The 15575-nt window shown below is 42.4% G+C and overlaps 1 protein-coding gene across 5 annotated transcripts in view; it reads right to left on the reverse strand.

Annotated features, from left to right (window-relative positions):
* The window catches only part of fancl (FA complementation group L), a 51207-nt gene that overhangs the window by 20540 nt on the left and 15092 nt on the right, over window positions 1–15575 (reverse strand). The window lies entirely within an intron of this gene.

The following is a 15575-nucleotide window of genomic DNA, read 5'->3' on the forward strand; positions in this document are numbered from 1 at the left end:
GAAAGGGCAAGTATGGAGCCATCAGTGGCTGAATTGACAAGCCTGTTTCGAGCCCATATGGCAAAGATGGAGGGCCAGGAGGCTCTGAGGAAGCAAGAGTCTGCAGAGCAGGAGCGATGTTTCAGAACCCTCCAGCATCAATTCAGCTTACTGCAGATGGAGGTTCAGGCCCGCACTTCTTCTACCCCTGATATGCCTAATGTGGACTAAGACCCCCTGCCAATGCCAGGGGTGCATCCTGTAGACTGTGTAGACAGACTTTCTCCCTTTTCTGGTACATCTCGTTTGAGGAGTTCCAATCATGTTGAGGACTATCCAGGCCCACCAGTGACTAGAGAGCCCAGATTAGTAAAATTATCTGACTTGTATGATATAAAACACTTCTTAGTCACTTTAAGCAAATTGCCATCGCCTGTCGGTGATCCAAATCTGATTGGGCATACCATTTGATTCCCCTACTGACTGGCAAAGCAAGAGCTGCTAATGTTCATAAGGACTTGGATGACTCTATTGAATATGACAAAGTTAAAGCAGCTATCTTAATGAAACATGATATCAACTGTGAGACCTATCGACAGCGGTTTCGCTCCTTGGAAGAGGACCCATCAAAGAGTCCAAAAGAACTCTATAATCGACTTAAAGAACTCTATGGGAAGTGGGTCAAACCCAATAGGAAAACTGTTGAGGAGGTGAGTGAGATCATAATTTTACAACAGTATCTCAGAATGCTGTCTCCTGAGCTCCAGGTCTGGGTTCAAGAACGTGATCCTGGGACCGCAGCAGAAGCAACATCACTGGTAGATGTCTTTGTGGCAGCACGGAGAAAGAATCAGCCATGGGTGTGGAAAGCCAGTGGTGACTTGCCCCGATTTCAACAAAAGGAAGTGGTTGGGTCAGGTAAGCCTCCCATGGGGGAACCCCCTGCAGCCAAGTTGAAAATGGCTTATAAAACCCCTCCCATTTGCTATCTATGTGCACAAGAGGGACATACTAAGCCAGTCTGCCCAAAGAATACAGCCAAGCTTACGCACTTGTGTTATGTACCCAGAGGTGATGTGACTCCTGTAGAGAAATCCAGCTCCCTTCGAACAGTAAAGGTAGAGGTAAATGGAGAAACCCTGACTGTCTTAATAGACACTGGTTGTGACCAGACCCTGGTGAACGGAAAATTTGTGCTACCCTCTTTAGTCAGTTCATCTAATAAAGTATTTGTCTGCTGTGTTCATGGGAACGAGAGACTAATGCCCACATCTGACCTATACATTAAAATAGGGGGCCAAATGTATCTGATGGAGGTAATGGTGGCCAATGACCTGCCATTCCCTGTCGTCCTGGGCCATGATTTGACAGTACTCCTAGATTTGTTGCAACCTGGACAACAGTGCAATGTCGTGGTCACTCGATCCATGAAAAAACAGTCAGAGGTGCTTGTACAGACACTGAGCACCTTCCCATTCTTTGATGCAGACACAGAGACAGGGGTTCCGCAGAGGAAAATTTCTCGAAGAGAAAAAAGAAAGGCAAAGGTGAAATATAATGCCTCTCAGTTGCCTAAAGAAAATGTATGTAACTTGCTTGTGGATTTCCAGCTGCCCACTAACATCATTCAGTTGCAGCAAGAGGATCCCAGTGTCACAGAGTGCCTGACGCAAGCCAGATTAGAAGAGGTGGGAGAAGAGCCTTCAAAGGACAAGACCGAAAGTTATTTATTGATACAAGGTATACTATATCGCCAGATCCGATCAGAGAAACAGCTGATGGTTCCACAAAGTGTTCGAGTTGTTGTTCTTAATTTGAGCCACTCAATTCCCTGAGCTGGCCACCTGGGGAGAAACAGAACCACTGAAAGATTTAAAAGACACTTTTACTGGCACAGTTTGAAGAGAGATGTAGCTCAATTCTGTAAAAGTTGCCCTGTTTGTCAAAAAGTCTCTGGTAGGTGTCCTTCAAGAGCACCACTCGAGGCCCTTCCTGTCATTGGTACTTCATTCGAGAGACTCGGTATGGATATTGTCGGCCCTGTTGAGACGAGTCAATCAGGCAGCCGGTTTCTGCTGGTGATCACCAACTACGCTACAAGGTACCCAGGGGTATTTCCTTTAAAGTCAATCAAAGCAAGATATGTGGCAGTCTGTTTGGTCCAATTTCTTTCCAAGAGTTGGATTTCCTGCAGAAATTCTAACTGACCAGGGCACTAATTTTATGTCTACACTTCTGAAACAAGTCTTTCAATTATTAGGCATCAAGAGTCTGCGTACAACCCCTTACCATCCCCAAACTGACGGGCTTATGAAACTGTTTAATCAGACTTTAAAACAGATGCTCCATAAGTCTACCAGTGAGACTGGTAGAGATTGGGATCAGTGGCTTCCGTACATCCTTTTTGCTTACAGGGAAGTCCCTCAGGCTTCCACAGGTTTCTCCCTTTTCGTATTGTTATATGGCCATGAGGTGAGGGGCCCTCTAACCTAGCTTAAAGAAATATAGGAGGGAAGCCAGAAAAGAAAGGAACCTACTAACATCGTTTCTTTTGTCATACAAATGAAGGAACGGTTGGAGAAGATGACAGCATACATATGGCGGAAGCCCAGAAGCACCAAAAAGCCTGGTATGACCAGTCGGCCCGGGAAAGGAGTTTTGACATCGGCCAAAAGGTACTGGTGATGTTACCAACCCAAGAAAGTAAGCTCTTGACCCAGTGGCAGAGTCCGTTTGAAGTTAAGAAATGGTTGGGCACCACCTTATATGAAGTTGTCATGCCAGGGAAAGATCGGTCAGGTCAATTATTGCATGTAAATCTGTTAAAGGAGTGGATCTCTCAAACTGAGCCGAAAGCACATACTATGATGATCTGTCATGTTGGAGAGGAGGAACAGGATGATCAATACTTGCCCCAACCAGTGTCTGGAGGTATCAGTTTAGAACACTTGCCTGAAGATCAGCAGTTACAGGTGAGCGCTCTATGCACCCCAAAAGTGTTTTCTGAATACCCTGGATTCACCGATTTGATTGAGCATGATGTAGTGTTGAAAGCTGATACTGCTGTAAGACGCTTGACTTATAGAATGCCTGAACGACTCCAAGTATCCTTGAAAGAGGAAGTAGACTTGATGCTCAGACTGGGAATTACTGAGCCCTCCCACAGTGTGGTGTCATCCGGTGGTACTTGTGCCAAAGAAAGATGGGAGTATAAGGTTCTGTATGGATTTCCGATACTTGAACTCTGTAACAAAATTTGACTCATACCCTACTCCCCAGATCAATGATTTGATTGACCGTCTGGGCCAAGCAAAATATTTAACAATTTTAGATCTTTCTAAAGGATACTGGCAAATACAATTGACTGCATTCAGGACACCATGGGGGCTTTTCCATTTTAAGGTGTTACCCTTTGGGTTTCATGGGGCCCCTGCTACTTTCCAAAGACTAATGGATCAGGTGCTGCATGGCCTGACCTTTTCTGCTGCCTATCTAGATGACATAGTTGTCTACAGTAACACCTGGGAGGAACACTTGCAACATCTTCAGGAAGTCCTACTACATCTACAGAATGCAGGTCTGACCATCAACTCTAACAAGTGTGCTGTGGCCAGGAGAGAGACGGAGTACCTGGGTTTCATTATTGGTCACGGAATAATTCAGCCTCAGGTGGAAAAAGTTCAAGCTCTGGAAGAATGTCCTGTACCATAGTCACATAAGGAACTTCAATCTTTCTTGGGTATGGTTGGGTTCTATAACCGTTTCATTCCCAATTTCTCCAGCAAGACTGCCCCTTTAACAGACATGGTGGGGGCACGCTGTCCAAACCAGCTACAGTGGACTGAGGAGGGGATGAAAGCCTTTCGAGGCCTACAGACAGCTCTGACAAACAATGCTGTTCTTTAAAACCCTGCCTTCAACCAAATGTTTGTGGTACAGACAGATGCATCTGAGAGGGGCATAGGAGCGGTGTTGCTGCAGGGACTGCCTGATCACCGACGTCCAGTAGCCTGTGTAGGATTATCCACGAACAAAGCCATAAAATGAACACAACACCACATTCCACAGATCAGAGAGATCCCCCACCGAGCCATTAGAGAGCCATAAAAACAAATTTATGGCACCTAAATTGCTGAAGGAGACCGTCTCTCCCATGCCTGCTTAATCTCAAACTAGGGTTTGTAATGACATAGCTGACCAATAAAGAAAACCCTTCTTTGTTCCACAAACTTAAACCCTCTGTAAGACCAAATGGCCAAGTAACACCTTGTGACCTTAATGCATAAATCCACGGCCATATCAGGGAACGGAGACTTGTGAAGACAGTCCCAAGGCCCGAAATCAACATAGACCTAACACAGTGACATTTGTTCCTCCCCCGGGACACCTCCTCTCCCCATCTGCACATTCCAAAGATATTCTCTCTTAGCTCAGCAGAGACAGCATGGATTCCACTCTCATGGTTTTAATAGACAACGGTCTCAAAATTGCTGCCAATAAGCTGTATTAATCACCAGTAGTTGCCTTAGATATATCTTATGAATCATGTATGTTTTATATAACCTGTGATTACTTTTATAACTGACAAATTAATGATTTTAGACTGATGTACCTTTTAAAATATGTATAGTGATTTGTAATCACTTATAACTGACAAATCGATGATTATAATCTTTAATTTGAATGATTCATCTCATTCTACAAAGAATGGTAACTATTCAAGGCTTAACGTGATAATATACTCTGACAATCAGGTTTCTCATAACATGTAATGTATTATCCATGTTGTAAAACCAATGAATTAACCAGTATGATTTGTAACCAGGGATTTTCATGTTTTGTTACTTACACATATAATATTCATGAAAGCATGTCACATTTAGTATGTAAATGTTTGCTTGTTTACGTAGAGAATGTTGATGACAACAAATGTCATGTCCCTTGCACTGTTTTCAAGATATAAAAGTTCATGATTAAACATTCACTATTTTGAGCGGGAAGAATGTAAGGATTCTCCACACAAAGGATTGTAAATCAACTTTGAAAAGGACAGACCAACTGACCATGTGACTTTGGAAACCACTTCTGATTGGCTCAAGAAACATTTGGGTTTCAATTTCAGTTCAAATGTTTCTAAAACAGGAAAAACTCTCTCTTAGAACTTCTCTCTTCTTCTGCTCTCTCTTTGAATCCTCTCTTGGTCCTGTCTCTTGCTCCTCATTGTAGCTCTTCATCTCCACAGCCTCCGTGCCATGTAGAGCCCAAGGAAAACTCGGGACTCGTCCCAACGAAGCCTCTCACTCTCTGCTCTACGGTTCACACACCCAACGGGAGTGGCGAGTCTTGATGGACTCAAGATGGCGCCAAATATGGCTGCTGCGTTGCGAGCTCCAACACAACATTGCAGTTTGTTTGTTTGTTTTGTTTACAGTTCTTATGTTTTTTTGTCTTGGATGTTGTCTGCCTTATTGTATACGATAGAGAAAGACTTTTGGACATTGGTTCTGCAATTGAACACCGAAAAACCGGACTTCCAATTCCTCGATGCTGACCCGCTGTTTACAAACACGCCAGTGGAGCCCTTTGTCTGGGCTGCCCGGCCGTGGAAACGCAGAAGGAAAAGGGGAAATAGAGCCAGCATTCTCATCAGAGTAAGACATCGTGCAAATCGACCCCTGCTACCCAGTATTCTACTGGCAAATGTTCAGTCTCTGGACAACAAGTTCTGAGAGCGCGGATCTCTTTCCAATGAGAGACGAGGGACTGCAACATTATCTGAATACAGAAACCTGGATGTCTGCTGATATTCCAGATTCAGCCATCGAACCCGAGGGGTTCTCCATGCGCCGAGCGGACAGAGCAAAACACCTCTCAGGTAAAAGCAGAGGTGGTGGTGTATGTTTTATGATCAACAAATCCTGGTTTGATCAGAGGAACGTACATTCTATCAAGTCTTTCTGCTCTCCTGATCTGGAATTTCTCATGCTTCTGTGTCGACCATTCTGGCTACTGAGGGAATTCACAACAGTCATTATCACTGCTGTGTACATCCCGCCACAAGCCAACACAGACTGGGCACTCAAGGAACTGTATGGGAGTATAAGTGAGCAGGAAACCACGCACCCCGAGGCCGCATTCATTGTGACCGGGGACTTTAACCAAGCCAATCTCAAATCAATTGCACCAAAATACCACCAACATATGTTTCAACACACGAGGGGACCGGGTTTTGGACCATTGCTACTCTCCCTTCCGGGATGGCTACAAATCCCTCCCCCACCCACCATTTGGCAAATCAGACCACTCTTCCGTTCTCCTTCTGCCTGCTTACAGGCAGAAACTGAAACAGGAAGCACCCACCCTCAGAATGATCCAGTGCTGGTCGGACCAATCAGATTCTACACTACAAGACTGTTTTGATCATGTGGACTGGGAGATGTTCCGGTCCGCCTCTGATGACGACATCGAGGTTTACGCTGATAGCGTAACACGTTTCATCGGAAAGTGCGTAGAAGACGTTGTTCCGACCAAAACAATACGGATCTACCCCAACCAGAAACCATGGATTAATAGCGATGTTCGTGCGGCACTTACTGCGCAGACCTCCGCTTTTAATTCCGGGAACGCGGAGGAGCACAAACAAGCCAGTTATGCTCTCCGCAAAACTATCAGAGCAGCCAAACGGCAGTACAGGGACAAGATTGAAGCACAGTTCAACACCACCGACTCTAGAAGCATGTGGCAGGAAATTAATATCATCACGGACTACAAAGGGAATAAAAACTCTGCCATGAACACCGCCGCCTCTCTCCCGGATAAGCTAAATACTTTTTATGCTCATTTCGAAGGAAATAACACCGCCCTCGCAGAGAGAGCTCTAGCAGCCGAAGCTACAGAAGTTAGTTCACTCTCCGTCTCTGTAGCGGATGTAACCCGATCCTTCCGACGGGTGAATATCCGTAAAGCCACGGGTCCAGACGGCATTCCGGGCCGCATCATCAGAGCGTGCACGAACCAACTGGCTGCTGTTTTTATGGACATTTTCAACCTTTCCCTCTCCTTGTCTATGGTCCCTACATGCTTCAAAATGTCCACCATTGTGCCTGTACCAAATCAATCCAAAATCACTTGCTTAAATGACTGGCGTCCTGTTGCTCTGACTCCCATCATCAGCAAATGCTTTGAGAGGCTAATCAGAGATTACATCTACTCTGTGCTGCCTGCCTCACTGGACCCACTGCAGTTTGCTTACCGCAACAACCGCTCCACTGATGATGCATTGCATCTACACTACGCACTGCTCTCTCCCACCTGGAAAAAAGGAACACATGTGAGAATGCTGTTTGTAGACTACAGCTCAGCATTCAACACCATCCAAGCCCTCCAAGCTTTACGTGAAACTCTGGGCTCTGGGCTTAAACAGCTTGCTGTGAAGCTGGATCCTGGACTTCCTGTCAATCAGACACCAGGTGGTTAGAATGGGCAGCAACATCTCCTCATCACTGACCCTCAACACTGGAGCCCCGCAGGGCTGTGTTCTCAGCCCACTACTGTATTCCTTGTACACACATGACTGTGTGGCAACACACAGCTCCAATGCCATCATTAAGTTTGCTGATGATACGACGGTGGTAGGTCTGATCACTGACAATGATGAAACAGCCTACAGAGAGGAGGTGCACACTCTGACACGCTGGTGTCAGGAGCACAACCACTCCCTCAACGTCAGCAAGACCAAGGAGCTTGTGGTGGTCTTCAGGAGAAAAGACAGAGAACACAGCCCCATCACCATCAATGGAGCACCGGTGGCGAGAGTCAGCAGCTTCAAGTTCCTCAGTATCCACATCACAGAGGAACCCACATGGTCTGTCCACACTGAGGCCATTGTGCAGAAGGCTCATCAGTGCCGCTTCTTCCTGAGACGGCTGAGGAAGTTTGGAATGAACCACCACAACCTTACACGGTTCTACACCAGCACTATAGAGAGCATCCTGACTGGCTGCATCACTGCCTGGTACAGCAATAGCACCGCCCACAACTGCAAAGCCCTGCAAAGGGTGGTGCGAACTGCCAGACACATCATTGAAGGTGAGCTTCCCTCCCTCCAGGACATATATACAAGGCGGTGTGTGAAAAAAGCTCAGAGGATCATCAGAGACTCCAGCCACCCAAGCCATGGGCTGCTCTCACTGCTACCATCAGGCAGGTGGTATCACAGCATCAGGACCCGCTTTTGAACTCTTGATCTCACATGATCAATATACATCAGCACTGCACTTAATTAATCTTATTATCTCACACCGGACTGTCATAAATTATATTCTCGCTTAACAACACACTGGCAACTGACTATCAACCGACAGCCTGAACGTCAATACAGTACAATACAACCTACTGTATATATTATATATATTTTATATACTATTTTTATTGTATGTGTATTCTATATTATGTGTATTGTATCCTGTTCATTGTATATTATTATTGTGTTGTGTAATTATGTGTATATTAGATATGTAAATTGTGTAAATCTGATGTTTATTGTAAATTGGTATATGTCTCATCACTGTCATGACTGCTATGTTGCTCGGAAATGCACCCAAGACTTTCACCCACTGTTGCAATTGTGCATATGGTTGTGTGACAATAAAAGTGATTTGATTTGTGTCCTCCTTGTCGAAGGTCTCGCTTCAAAGCCCACCAGCATCATCCATCCAGACAATAACTATCCACGATCATAACAGAGTCCAAGACATCGACGGAACGAACTTTCTTCAAATGCCAAAGAACCAAGCAATACAAGGAAACGCAACGACACGCAAGTACATCTCCGGACTTTTGCTCAAAGTGCTGGTGTATTAGTTGAATACTTTGGGTAATCCAATTGCAAATCGATTTAGACTCAAAGAAGGATAAATGGTTCTTAAGGCATTGTCAACAGACTCCATTAAGTTCATTTTATCTGTATTGATCATTTATTTCACATTCTGTCACTTTACTCACCAACCTGTTTCATGTTGTACGTGTTAGATTAGTTTATGTTTAGAATAGCAATAAGGTTTGTCTGTATTCAAAGATAATTTGACTGTGGTATAATTTGATAAATAATCTCATCCCTGTTTTTAAAAGATTTAGCTTCAAAGCTATACCTAAAATATGTGTAATATTATTTTCAATAAGCCATGAGAATAATATTACTCCAATAAGTGAATTAATCATAATTCCCTTATTAAAGCTAATTCCGTACAATAGAAATTGTGAGCGGACACAACGAGACGTTGTATTATGATTTTAATGGTGGAGAATTTTATTCAGACAAATAATCTAGTTATTTGACATTTATCTTTCTTATAATGGTTGTTGAACACGACTAAATCCATTATAAATTTCCGTACATAATAATGTAGAATAAGGACAGTTTAAATTAATTCCTAGCTCACACATACTGTTTCCTACATATAATGGTGGAGGTACTCGGGCACTTTAACCCATCCCATGTACATTTATACTACCAAATTTCCTACACCTTCATTAGTCACAAGTTGTTTCCAAGAGAAGTACGCTACTCTACAGTGGAAAAGGAATGCTTGGCAGTGAAATGGGCACTGGAATCCTTGAGATACTATCTGCTGGGGAGAGAGTTTACATTGGAAAAGGATCATAAAGCTCTGCAGTGGTTAGAAAGGGTGAAAGATTCCAATGGGAGGATCACAAGGTGGTACCTGGCCATGAAACCCTTTCGTTTTACTGTCCAGCATGTTCCTGGCAAAGTCAATGTGACCGCAGACTACTTTTCCCGCTGTACCAGTGAGATGCCTGGGGGGGGCTACATTACGCACAATAAGACGTAATGTAGCAGCATAATACTCACACTCAGTCGAAGACGCATAAATATATGCACACACACACACACACACACACACACACACACAGTACACATTACATGCTGCTCTCAATCTTCCCTATATCTCTCTCTTCATATCCCAGTAATTTAGTTGGTTAGATACTTTAAATGCATAGTTAACTTTTTCATTTAATATGGTTTTATAATAATGATACAAGACAAACTGGTTCCTATTTCAATTCTTTATTTACATTTTAGTATATTGCTAACTGGTTTGGTGTGCACACATTCTAATTGTGTTGTATTATTATTTTGCATTGTTTCTTATATTTATTTCTGTTGAGTTTAAGTTACCGGTGATGTGGAGAGATGAATGGTGTTGATCCGTAGTCATGGCCATCGGAAGCAGCGCTCTGGAAAGTGACAAAGAACGGGGTCCGGGCAGAAACCACGAATTTCACTCCTGATGGTTCCGCCCGAGCAAACCAAATGATGAAACGTCATGGGGAGAGGGAAACAGATTTTGACAATCTTTTGTTAAATATATTTATATATAATTTATAGTTATGAAATGTTAGTGAATTATTTCTTTTGTTATTTTTTTTTTTTCTTTGTTTGTCTGGATGTAATCCAGATGTATAAATGTTATATGTTAAATGTCATGTTCATGTTTATCCCCTACTGTGTTTAAGTGGGCCCACCATCTCTCCTTATATGCTTTGTTTTTGTCTCAGTAAGGAGGTCAGTTTTACTCTGTTCAGTTCTCTTCAGCTGAGCAATAGTTTGAGTTTTGTTCTGTTCAGCTGACCTCAGTATTTCAGTCTACTTTAATTATGTTATTTGACTGAGTTTATTCATTTAGTATATTTTCTGATTATTTGTTTGAAAGATTGTGGGTTAAAATAAAGACCCATTTTTTTTGTTGTTGAAAAGCTTGTGTTCTCATGTCTGCCTGCTTGGTCCTTCACAAGCAGGATACTAATCATAAAATATATATATGAATGGCAACAGAGGTGTTTTTGCTACATTTATATTGACAAACTGTTTTTCTTAGTTGTGAAGTTTAAAATAAGCTTAAAATATTGATGTTGAGTTTACAGTTACAATTTTAATTCAGATTCATTTGAACTCGACTCGGACTCGGACTGCTATGGACTCGGTCTTGAGTCTGACTCGGCCCATTTTGGACTCAGGTTCAACTCGGACTCGGACTTGACTCGGACTCCACTAAGGTGTACTCTAACCCAGACACTAGCATTATTGACGCTCGCGTTAGATTACAGCCGCTCGAGGAAACAGGAAGAACTTGCATGCACATTTTAAATAAACCCTCACGTGCATTATTGACATATATTGTCAATACAACGCCGAGCATTGTCTGCAAACACTGCCTGTTTTGTAAAAGTCTTTTGACCATCGCTGTTGTAATTAACTGCAAAAAGAACATGTTCCCAGAAAGGAGAAATGCAGGGGGCTTCTCTATCAGTGGCTCATTTTCTCCACTTGCCATTTTCAGCTACACACAACGCTTGCAGAACAGTGATGTCATCAAGTTGACCTACGTGAAACACAGATGGAGTGTATCCAACTATAGATCCATTCAGGTGCATTAGCGGAGGTTGTAACTGTGCCTGTCTGTTTGACGCTTTGTTTTCTTGACCAAAACTTGTGCTCCAGATGCATCATTAAACTTGAGGTGAACTGACTGCGGTGCCAATGAACTGTTACACCCCTAGTAAATATAATTACAAAGAATAAATAGGAACACACATACTGCAAATTTCTAATAGGAAGACTGTGTAGGTACAAGTGGCAAATCATTCAAGAGAAAGTGATTCAGTACTGTTCTGCCATATATGAATAGCATAGGCATACATGAATAAAGCCATACAGCTATCTCTGTGTAAAAAGTAAAGCTGGTTAAAATGTAGCCATTTTGCAGACAATTTTATGCATAGGGACTTAGGGGCTTTTCAGACCTTGTTTATCACCATCTGCGCTGTTTTCATTTGTTTTCCTATGCAAACATGCGCTAGATGGACATCTTTGACCATTGTGCCAAGCCTCTCTGTTTTTTCAGCACCTTGCACAAGAGTGTTATATTTTTCAGACATTCCAAGTTTAAGGGATAGTTCACCCAAAAATTTAAGTTCTCTCATCATTTGCTCACCCTCATGCCATCCCAGATGTGTTTCTTTCTTCTGCTGAATACAAACAAAGATTTTTAGAAGAATATCTCAACTCTGTAGGTCCATACAAAGTGACCATAACTTTCAAGCTCCAAAAATCCCATATAGGCAGCATAAAATTAATCCATAAAACGCCAGTGTTTAATTCTATATTTTCAGAAGTGATATGATAAGTGTGGGTGAGAAACAGATCAATATTTAAGTCCTTTTTTACTATAAATCTCCACTTTCACTTTCTGAAAGTAAAAGAGGATATTTATAGTAAAAAATGATTGAAATATTGATATTGAAATATTGAAGTGATTGCATCACTTCAGAAGACATATATTAAACCACTGGAGTCGTATGGATTACTTTTACTATGACTCTCTGTGATTTTTGGAGCTTTAAAGTGAATTTTATGGACCTACAGAGCTTAGATATTCTTCTAAAAAGCTTTGTTTGTGTTCTGCAGAAGAAAGAAAGTCATACACGTCTGGGATGGTATGAGGGTGAGAATATTATGAGAGTCATGAAATCAAGAACTTAAACTCACTGATATTTCTAGGTTTTCCAAGACCTGCAACCTTTTGGTTACCTGACCAGATAATACATTTTACAACACCACAAAACCCCTCCGACTGGCAGCACTTCCAATCTCCACGCTGGAACACTAGAACTTACCTCACCCCAAGGCCTTACTTGGCGACTACAATTTCAAGCTCCTTAGGATTCAAATTACCGTACATATTCTTCCACGCTACAACCAGTAATACATATTCGGATACGACCCCACAACCCACATTTACACCAGTAGCTGAGATGCCTTGACTGGCTCCTGTTGAGTGAGCCGCCGCTGGGTGACAGAGGGCCTTGCGAGAGGTGCCCGGCACTAAGAGGATAAACAGATGTGAGGTGGGCAGATCACAGCTATTTTTAGTTCCCAGCAGGACGGTGGGCAGGTGGGCACAGGGGGTTTCTCACGCCCTACTGAATCTCATCAGGACCCCGTGCAGTGTCCGCAAGGAGCCATTGGCATCTATACCATCTCACCACTTCCAATGCCAGGCAAAGCTCGCTCACACAGCCCAACTGACTAAACCATTCACAGGCCACAATTTCATGCTTCTACTGTGGCCCCTGTAATCACCTTATGGAGATCAATCATGGTCTTATCTTTGCCACTACATCCCTGCACACTCTCTCGCCTCTCCTTCAGGCTGTGCCACAATCTCACTGCTCCATCTCTCAACAAAATCTCACAGTCACAGCACATTAGTGCCACCTGCTTAAAGTTAGATACTAAAACCATAGTTCTGCTCTTTTTTTGCAGTCACAGAGAAGGAGAATCTAGAAACATCAGTGACCCACAAAAATCTTATATATGTATATGCACTATATATATATATATATATATATATATATATATATATATATATATATATATATACACACACTATACATGTATATACAGTGCATCTGGAAAGTATTCACAGCACTTCACTTTTTCCATATTTTGTACAGCCTTATTCCAAAATGGATTAAATTCATTATTTCCTAAAAATTCTACAAACAATACCCCATAATGACAATGTGAAAGAAGTTTGTTTGAAATCTTTGCAAATTTATTAAAAATAAAAAACGAAAAAGTCACATGTACATAAGTATTCACAGCCTTTGCTCAATACTTTGTTGAAGCACCTTTGGCACCAATTACAGCCTCAAGTCTTTTTGAGTATGATGCTACAAGCTTGGCACACCTATTTTTGGGCAGTTTCTCCCATTCTTCTTTGCAGGACCTCTCAAACTCCATCAGGTTGGATGGGGAGCGTCGGTGCACAGCCATTTTCAGATCTCTCCAGAGATGTTCAATCGGGTTCAAGTCTGGGCTCTGACTGGGCCACTCAAGGACATTCACAGAGTTGTCCCGGAGCCACTCCTTTGTTATCTTGGCTGTGTGCTTAGGGTCGTTGTCCTGCTGGAAGATGAACCTTCGCCCCAGTCTGAGGTCCAGAGCTCCTCGATCCTGAGGTCATTGCTGCATTCATCTTTCCCTCGATCCTGACTAGTCTCCCAGTTCCTGCCGCTGAAAAACATCCCCACAGCATGATGCTGCCACCACCATGCTTCACTGTAGGGATGGTATTTGCCAGGTGATGAGCGGTGCCTGGTTTCCTCCAGACATGATGCTTGCCATTCAGGCCAAAGAGTTCAATCTTTGTTTCTCATGGTCTGAGAGTCCTTCAGGTGCCTTTTGGCAAACTCCAGGCAGACTGTCATGTGCCTTTTACTGAGGAGTGGCTTCCGTCTGGCCACTCTACCATACAGGCCTGATTGGTGGAGTACTGCAGAGATGGTTGTTCTTCTGGAAGGTTCTCCTCTCTCCACAGAGAAATGCTGGAGCTCTGTCAGAGTGACCATCGGGTTCTTGGTCACCTCCCTGACTAAGGCCCTTCTTCCCTGATCGCTCAGTTTGGCCAGGTGGCCAGCTCTAGGAAGAGTCCTGGTGGTTCCAAACTTCTTCCATTTATGGATGATGGAGGCCACTGTGCTCATTGGGACCTTCAATGCTGCAGAACTTTTTCTGTACCCTTTCCCAGATCTGTGCCTCGATACAATCCTGTCTCGGAGGTCTACAGATAATTCCTTGGACTTCATGGCTTGGTTTGTGCTCTGACCTGCACTGTTGACTGTGGGACCTTATATAAACAGGTGTTTGCCTTTCCAAATCATGTCCAATCAACTGAATTTACCACAGGTGGACTCCAATCAAGTTGTAGAAACATCTCAAGGATGATCAGTGGAAACAGGATGCACCTGAGCTCAATTTTGAGTGTCATGGCAAAGGCTGTGAATACTTATGTACATGTGATTTTTTTCGTTTTTTATTTTTAATAAATTTGCAAAGATTTCAAACAAACTTCTTTCACGTTGTCATTATGGGGTATTGTTTGTAGAATTTTGAGGAAAATAATGAATTTAATCAATTTTGGAATAAGGCTGTAACATAACAAAATGTGGAAAAAGTGAAGCGCTGTGAATACTTTCCGGATGCACTGTGTGTGTGTATATATATATATATATATATATATATATATATATATATATATATATATGCACACACACACACACACACACACACTACCGGTCAAAAGTTTTGAAACACTTATTCTTTATTATAATTTTTTTTCTTCACATTTTAGAATAATAGTAAAGTCATCGCAATTATGGAATAAAATAAATGGAACTATGGGAATTATGTTGTGACTAAACAAAATCCAAAATAAATCAAAACTGTGTTATATTTTAGCATCTTCAAAGTAGTCACCCTTTGCCTAGAATTTGCAGACATGTACTCTTGACATTTTCTCAACTTCTTGAGGTATCACCCCGGGATGCTTTTTAAACAGTATTGAAGGAGTTCCCATCTATGTTGGGCACTTATTGGCTGCTTTTCTTTATTATTTGGTCCAAGTCATCCATTTCAAAACCAGTCATCCATTTTTTTTTTTTATTACATTTTTGTTTTATAAAGAAATAAATTAATATGATGGCACAATTATATTTTTGTCTACAAAACTAAT

This window comes from Myxocyprinus asiaticus, chromosome 21 (assembly GCF_019703515.2).
Source record: "Myxocyprinus asiaticus isolate MX2 ecotype Aquarium Trade chromosome 21, UBuf_Myxa_2, whole genome shotgun sequence".
Lineage (NCBI taxonomy): Eukaryota > Metazoa > Chordata > Actinopteri > Cypriniformes > Catostomidae > Myxocyprinus > Myxocyprinus asiaticus.